Raw genomic sequence first — 9,129 nt, forward strand, 5'->3', positions numbered from 1 at the left:
CAAATGTACCTATTTGTCCTCTGCTGCAACAATGCCAGCTGCATTCAATCAACTGAGAAGCTGCAAGCCATAAACCTTCTTCCCCCAGCTACTGGGGTGGGGGTGGGGGGAGGGAGCAAGCAAGAGAGGAGGCATGCCATAAAAATTCATCAGAATAATGTAGGGATGAGACGCTCTCAGATCGCCGGCAAGCAATCAACCAATCACTCATCTCGTGGCATTTACAGCACGTCTCATTCCCCTGTTCCTTAAGGACAATTGATTTTTCCTGATTCCATTAGCATAATGGCGTGGAAAATGTCTGCAGTGCAATATTTCTGGAAAGTTCCAACAAGTAGGCTGGGCACTGGAGTGTGACCATCTCCATAAAGCTTCCTCAGGCTCCGCGGCAGACATGGCCACAGCCACTGCACAAGGCCCAGAGAGAATGGCGCAGCCTCCAAAACTTGGGGGTCCAAGGGCACCTCAGGGGTGTCTAACTAGGTAATTGTCATTGATATGAAACCCCTCATCTTCTCATCCCTGAACAAAGAGGCATTTTTTTTCATGCAAGACAGGGCACTACGGATTGAAACCCACCCAGCCCAGGAGGGATGATGTAGGTTTCCAATCCTAGGTCCATTTGTGGGCTTTCAAAGCTCCTGGATTTGGGAGCCAAGAAAAGAATGCCTAAGGTGGTTATTCATTTGTGTGTGAACAGGAGGCTGCAGGAGTGGGTGCAGGAGTCATTATTCTGCTCCTCCATCAGCGGGGTCACCATCACCTTCTCCAATGAAACAGCATACACGTGAGGAGGGGATGTGAGGAGTTTGGGTCATGTAGACCTAGGTTGAAATCTGCTTCTTCTTTTTATTTTGTGTGTGACCATGGGCTACAGTTAATGAATCTCTCTGATCCTCAGTTTCTCTGTGAAAATTAGGGGCCTCATTAATTCACAGGTCACTGGGATAATTAAAGGGAAATGTGCAAAGTTCTTAGCATGATGCAAATGCAATGACTATTCAACAATCAAATTCTTGTCCCTCCCCCTTTCTCCAAACTTCAGTTCTCTCCTTCTCCATCAGCAATGGAATTCTCGAACTATGTCAGTTTCAGCTGGTCAAGGTGGTGAATCTTGAAAGTGCCAAAGGGAAACATACAAAACCCATCTACTCTTTCAAGCAAGATGGAAACCTGGCTATGCCCTTTAGAATGTGCTTGGGGAAACTCTGTACTCTTATTCCACCTCCTGAGTCAGCCCCTATCTCTTCTCTTACCCTCTCCTTTATTCTCACATTGCACTAGAGGGGTCTTTCTAAAACACTACATATATGACTGTCATGCCCCTGCCTAAAACTCCTCCTTGGTTCCTCACTGCCGTTGTCTCTTCAGCTCAGACTGGGTCTCCTGAATGCATGAATGAAAGAATGCATGTGTGCTCAGTCGTGTCCAACTCTTTTGCAACCCCATGGACTGTAGCCCACCAGGCTCCTCTGTCCAAGGGATTTCCCAAGCAAGAATACTGGAGTGGGCTGCCATTTCCTACTCCAGGAGATCTTACCACCCCAGGGACGGAACCCATGTCTCTTGCATCTCCCACATAGGCAGGTGAGTTCTTTACCACTAGCGCCACCTGGGAAGCCCATTGTCTAAGGCTCTACACTTATTTCAGTGTTTGGTCACTGTTTGGGTGCTGGCCATGGTCCTGAATCTTTAAGCGCAACGGAAAGAAGAAAGTAATAAAGAAACCTGGAGTGTGGTGAAAACAATCCACATTCAGATAACCTTTAAACAGCGAGCCTTTGGAAAGCAGAAGGGGGCAGGGATTCTGGGCACTTAAGTTCCAGTCCTGGCTCTGCTGCAAACACTCTGCTCAAGACACAAAGCCTTTCCAGATCTCAATTTTTCTTGCCTGTCAAATGGAAACAAAAATCTGAACTTCCCATATCACAAGATTGCTCTAAGGGTTACAAAGATGATGTCTGTGGATATTTTAGTGATCTTTTTTGAAATTGCTTGCTATGAAAGGCTGTAAGTTTCCTTCCAGCCCTTTAAGTGCTCACTGACCAAGAATTATCCACAACTGACCACCTCTACTTCCTTACCTCCAAATTGCTCCTCAGTCTATGCTATGTGGCTTCTGAACCCATCACTCTGACAGAACAGTTCTCAAGAATGACCTCATGCTACTAAACTCATTGGCATTTTTCAATCCTTATTACACTTGTTCTCCTAAGACCATGTTTCTTGCTCTCAAGCACTTACCTTAGGATATAATTATGCATTCATTTGTGTGACTGTTATATTAATACCTGCTCCCCAACTAGACTGTGAACTCCATAAGATTAGGAATTGCATCTGTTTTTGTTCACCACTGCAAACCCATGTCCTGGCACAATGGTCATGAGGAGTAGTCTCCCCCATGACTTAGCAGGAAGGCAGGCAGTGTGCCCAGAGTAGGCCTGACCATATCTAGCACTGAGACTCCAACAAAAGCCTGGAACCTCCTGGAAGTCCAAGAGACAACTTCCCAATGCCAGAGCTTCTGCCCCAAGCTTCATGGGGCTTAGAGCTCTGAGAAGGCCTCCACCCTCTTGAAAAACATGGGTGACATGATAAAGACTGGCATGGTGTCTATCCACCTGAACACAGTAAGTATAAAAAGGTAAGTATCATGGGATAAGATCTGGGAAAACACTGAGCCCAGATGCTTTGCTGCATGAAAAATGAAAACCAAGGCCAGAGAGTAAGTGTGATCTCTCTACAGTCTCATAGTGAGTTAGTGTCCTCCATAGTACAGAGAGAGAAAGAGGCAAGAAGTGTGATCTCTCAGGTCCCTTGGACTCCCTTCTCTGGACTACCATGACCTCTAGGCTGCCTTCTACCATAATGTATGTGCCCTTGAGTGGTCATTTTCTGTTCATGTCTGCCTCCTCCTGAAGGGCAAAGGTGGTATCTGATTGGTAGTATTGTATTTCCAGGGACTAGCTTAAAGTGTGACACACAGAAGGGATCAACCAATGTTTCTTAAATAGACACTGGATGGTGAAGAGATTGAAGGAGTGGGTGTTGAGGTATAAGAAGTCTGACTGTGAACAAGGCTCTGAGCCCCACCTAGCTCCAGAGCCCAATAATGAGAGATGGTCAGTCTCTGGATATCCCTCAAGAGCCAGCCTTGGGCTCCATGGTGAAGTCCCATGGTATGCTACTGAGTTTTCAGCCTGTTCACCCAAGAAAGCCAGAGTCATTCCATAACCTCCTGGGAATGACAACTTTAGAGTTCATGATTCATCCTTGCAGGTAACACAAAGCAGAGAATATTATCTGTTTGCATTTGAAAGCCAGGGAGACTGAGGTGCTTCTATCCATTCCATGGGGAGGCATAAGCAGAGGTTTTGCAGTTAGAGCCCCCAAATGTAAATTCCAGCTTCTTTACTTACAACCGTAAACCAAAGTCCACAGTGTAGATTTATGAGGATATAGAAAATATGAGCTTTGCCTTGAAGGAGCTTTGTTGTTGTTTAATTGCTAAGTCATGTCTGATTCTTCTGTGACTCCATGGACTGTAGCCTGCCAGGCTCCTCTGTCTAGGAGATTTTCCAGGCAAGAATACTGGAGTGGGTTGCCATTCCCTTCTCTAGGGGATCTTCCCAACCCAGGGATCAAACCCACATGTCCTGTGTCTCCTGCACTGCAGGCGGATTCTTTACCACTGAGCCACCAGGAAAGTCCAGGAGCTTACACTCTATTAATAGGAAAAAGACATGTCAACGAGAACTCTATTGCAGGTAGAATGTGATTAAAAGTCCCCCAAACAGGATGGTACTGGAAGCTCATAGCCAACTGGGAAGAAAGCTTAATGGAGAAAACAGCCTCTCATCTGAGTCTTGAAAGATGCATGGGATTTTAATGGTACAGAAAGGAAGAATATCCTGGTGAAAGAGGAAGCAGGAGAGCATGGGGCGTGTTCCTGGAATGAGAAGTAAGCTTGTTTGACTGGAGGGTTTAGTGGATACATGGAATATAAGTGGAAGTTGAGACATAAAAGTAAGTTGGGCCAAAGTAAAGAGACTTGAATGTTGTTTAAATACTCAGAGAGGTTAAATAACTTATCCCAGAACACACAGCGTCAGCGTGGGATCTAAGACTGGGCTCCTGAATGCTTCCCCTTTACCACTTTGCCCTCATCTTCAATTTGAGTAATGGCACAACAGTTGGCAGAGCCAACACATGAGCACAAAAACACATGGAAAAGAAATAATCAGAATTAGTGTAGCTGATTGTGGAGAGATTAGAGACTCTAAAAAAGAAAAGTGTAAATTACAGGGTGAAAGCAAGGAAATATGTTTTGCCCCATACCTCTACAAGAAGTATACTCTACCATCCATCAAACTCATGTTTAGAATAGCTCACTTCTAAAAAAAAACCAAAAAACAAAAAACTTTGCCATGGGCATATCATGTGGATACATTCAATATCAATTAAACACCCCATCACAATTTTTTCCTTCAGAAATATTTATCTTTGCTAACATTTTTTCATGGAAAATGCAAAGGCAAATTTCAGACCAGCTCACAAATTCTGAATTATCACAAACTGTGAATTTGTTAGTGAAGAGAAGCTGAGATTGGAACCAGGTGATTCAAATATTCAGCAGCTTTAGAATGCTCTATCAAAATGTTCCAGCATCCCCCAGGCTCTAACAAATTGACTTTGCAGAAGGATAGCATGGGCTTAGCCAGACCCATGTCCAAGGATCTGCTCAGACACTATCTAGCTATGTGACCAGGCGCTCCAGCTTCACTCCACCCCTTAGGGCCCATCTCATATTGTGAGGATAAAATAAATCAGGCAATGGATTTGGAGTCTATCACAGATCTCACATTCTAGAGGGGGGAGACAGAAAAGAAAACAAAATAAGTGAAATGGGATGCCCCAGCTCTGTAGGTAGGGTTTCAGGCCAGCGCAAGAGAACTATTTGTGTGTTAACAGGCATAAGAAGCTTTCCAGGTGGCACTAGTGATAAAGAACCCGCTAATGCAGGAGATATAAGAGATACAGTTCCGATCCCTGGGTTGGGAAGGTCCCCTGGAGGAGGGCATGGCAACCTACTCCAGTATTCTTGCCTGGAGAATCCCATGGACAGAGGAGCCTGGTGGCCTACAATCCATAGAGTCACAAAGAGTCAGACACAACTGAAATGACTCAGCACACGCTCAACAGGCATAAAGTCACCTTTTGCTTCTGCCTCTCTGAGAGGCACTAAGCTTACCCTTTTATGTAAATTATTTATTGTTGTTATGATGGAGGTTATTACGTCTCCATTTTACAGAAGAGGAGACTGAAGCTCAGCGTATCTTGTCCAAAGTCATATGGCAAAGAAACTATAGGCTGAGATTCCGACCAACACCTCTCTAAGGGCCTGTATGTGCCATCTCTAAGTTATGCCATCTTCGAAGCCCAGTGGGTGTCACCATGGAGACCTAATCTGTATATCCACCTTGCAATCCTGGGGTAGTAGGGATCTTTCTCGAGTGAGGCTCCAAGAACCTTGGGAGAAATGGTAAAGAGAACTTTGGAAGTGATGTTCATGTAAGAGTCACAAACTTAGAGAGGCAATAAAGGCAGTCTAATACCAGAATGGAGTAGTAGTGTGGAGGTGCCTTTTGAGGTAAGAGATGGTTGAAACATGAATGTCTCATTGGGGAAATTAAAGGAGCTGCAGGGTTCCCAAGTTTTGGAGGGGAGTTCCGGCTCAGAGATTCAATAGCAAAATGAGGGTGGGGAGGGGCACTGCTGGTCCCAGGTCTAGGTTCTCAGCTACTTCCTGCTCCCCACCAGGAAGAGGTGATACTCCTGGTATGGCTGAGGATGGATGCAGAGTCTGAGTGTATCTTGCTGTGGAGGAGTGTGACGTAGGGAAGAGGCTAAAAGTTTGGTAGAGCCAGATGCTCATCCTCATCGGAGGCCACATACCTGATCAAATCAGTGTAGTACAACTCTCCAGCATCCTTAAAAGCCTTCTTGGACTTCACTGGCTCTGAGATGCTTTCCATGACCTATTCCCTTAGGTTTGATCAATCTCTCCCTCTGACTTCCTGTTGTGACATCTTCCTCACCATAAAAACCACTGTCAGTTTACATGCCTATCGCCTTGTCCAAAGTGAGAGATTCCCTGGAACAAAGACCTACATCTGAGGCATGACTGGGTCCCCAGGGCCTGGCACAAAGTCCTGCTTAAGTGCAAGCTTGGGAACTGTTTGTTGAACTGGATAACAAAAAGAGTGCTCACCAAAAAAGAAATACAAAGGCATAAGAAGAGCAGTTGTGTGTGTGTGTGTGTGTGTGTGTGTGTGAGTGTAAGGGGTGCTTGAGGCCACACCCTGCCCCTACCCTTTGAGGGAGCAAACCTCATTTCTGGAACTAAGATAAGCCTCCTACCTACACAGAATGTTCAGCCACCTTCACAACTTCTAGGTTAAACCTTCTGCAGGGAGTTCAACAGCAATCCTGGTGTTTTCTAATGAACTTCAACTACTTAAAACCAACCTCAAGCTGATGAACACCTGTAGAGGCTTCTAGAAAAATGCAGACAGACACCTCACCCTTTGCAGAGACGTCTTCAAATACTACATGAGACTACTGTCTGGGCAGAGTCTTCCACGTGGTCACCTGAGAGATCTTTCCTAAGACTGATCCCATCACGGCCAAGCTGAAAATCAAATTGTAAGGTGATCAGCCCTCTGCCCCACCCATACTGCTACTCTGGCCATTTGCCAAAAACACTCTGTTCACATCTCTGTGCCTTTGCAGATGCTGTTCCCTCTGTCAGGAATTCCATACCCATCTCCACTTCCTCTACCCCAATCCCAAGCAAAGGATCTGATACACCTTAGGAACTATCCTAGTTTGGGTTTCCCCAGAAACAAATTCTAAAACAAGGATTCATTTACAGGTTGTATACTTGGGAAATATAGTGTAGTATACTTGAGAAATATTTAGGTCCCTTCTAGAGTTTCCTGAAACACTAGAAGGGACCTTGAGAAGTGAGACAGAGAAGGGAAGGCACCAATAAAGGGTGCAGCAATTTACCTCCATGAGTAAATAGAACCTAACTGCGGGATCCAGTGTAGAACTCTTGTCTCAAAGTTACCCAGCCTGGAGGGTGAGGGAGCTGGGCTGTTTATCCACCAGATCCCATCCTTCATTGACTGAGAGCTGCTCTGGGGGAGGTGGGATGCTAACAACCTGGTACTGCTCAGAAATGGTAAATGCTGGGGGCCTGAGAGTGGGCACTGATAGCATCTGCTTTAGATGCTTAGACATTTTGCTGGACAAATGGTTGACATGCAACTCAATAATGATGATAATTATTACTAATATTTATAATAATTAGTATATAATTACTAATAGTTTGCTGTGTTTCCAGCACAGTCTAAGTACTTAATACTTTTTTAACCCTTCTAACAACCTAACAACTGAAGTTATTGCTATGTCCAATTTACAGATAAGGAAACAGAAGCACAGAGTCAAGTAACCTACTCAAAGCTGTGCAGCTAATTACTGACAGTACCAGGACTGAACCTTGGCAGTCTGGCAGGTAGGTGCCCTACTTACTCTACCCATACAATCTGGAGATGCTCCACCTTAGAACCTGGAGCTGCCATTTCATGTAGTCTTGGACAAGTTAGACCACAAGCTTTAGTTTCCTGATCTGTAAAATGGGGGGCCATACCACTTGATTCCTGTACACACAGCAGAAGCTAGTGTATTAGGGCTGGGCTAGAACTTGGTCTCCATCTATAAAAGGAACTCAAAAGTCTCTCCCAGCTCTGGCACTCAGCTGTCTTGTAACTCAACCTCCTGCATCCTTCTGTGACCTTGCTTAGGTGCACAGCCCCTCATGAGCCTCATTTGTCTCTTCCATGAAGCAAAAATGCTTCCAGTGTCATCAGGGGAGAGGAGGTTGTCTTCCTGCCACCCAATCCTCCTACCAAGAATCCTGACATAATGGCTATAGGAAACGCCAAAGTCTGGGCTGAGGGTCAAATTCAAATTCCAACTCAACCACCACCAGCTGTGGAGCCTTCAGCAAGTCATTCATGCAAATCTCAGTTTCTCCACCTGAAACGCAGAGTTTACAGCCCCTACCCCTAAATGGTTGTGGAGAGCTTAAGCCCCAACACATATTAGGTGCTCAAGTACAAGCAGTTTCACATTCTTTGTTTTGAAGAAGTACGCTGATACAGTTCCATTAGGGTGAAAAAAATCTTAACGTTCACTTTAATTCTAAGCCCTGGAGGCCTTTTGCAGGGCTGACAACTTCGTCTGGAGGATGGTAAATATTTGTCTATTTCAGAGGCAGCATTTATCTTCTAAGGCGCTCGTGCCAGTCCCCGTGCTGACAAGCAACTTGTTTATTTATTACCCTAATAGCAGATAGATTGTCAGGCCCAGAGGCTCTGCAAGCACCATCCTTGAGTTTGGGCCTGCTTCAAGCCCCAGCCACCCAGGCTCTGGCCAGCTCTATGAGGCCTGGGGAGCTGGTGGAGCAGTGGCCAGCAGGGACCCAGCTCCTCCCATATCTTGCCACTTATATTTTTATTTGTTCTATCCAAAAACCCCTGTGTAGAACCCATATCATGAGCCTTGCCCTGGGCTGGCCCTGGGCTGCAAAGAAGAACCACACACAGCCATTATCCTTAAAGGGCTTGCAGTCTTGACGGGGGGGATGATGAGAATAAAAACAATAATAATGCGACTAATAGAGTAGCATCAAACACTTACTCTGTGCCAGGTTCTGTGCAAGGTACTTTGTATATACTAACTGATTTGATCCAACCAACAAGTGGATACTTTTATTATCCCCATTTTACTGATAAGGACACTGAGGCATGGAGAGGTTAAAGAACTCACCCAAGACCACCTCTATAAAAATCACAGCAATAGAGAGCAGGGGTAGATACTGGAAACTATATAATAATTATACAATAATACTTATACATTTTTGGTGACAGTCACATGTCCTCCTAGCTATTCTTCCCCCATGCCAGGCACACCTCTGCCTCAGGGCCTTTGCACTTGCTGTTTCCTCTCCCAAAACAGTCTTCCTCCAGACATCTAGCTCACTCACCTCCTTTAAATTTTCAT

The sequence above is a fragment of the Bison bison genome, unplaced genomic scaffold (genome assembly GCF_000754665.1).
Source record: "Bison bison bison isolate TAMUID 2011002044 unplaced genomic scaffold, Bison_UMD1.0 scf7180017864033, whole genome shotgun sequence".
Taxonomy (NCBI): domain Eukaryota; kingdom Metazoa; phylum Chordata; class Mammalia; order Artiodactyla; family Bovidae; genus Bison; species Bison bison.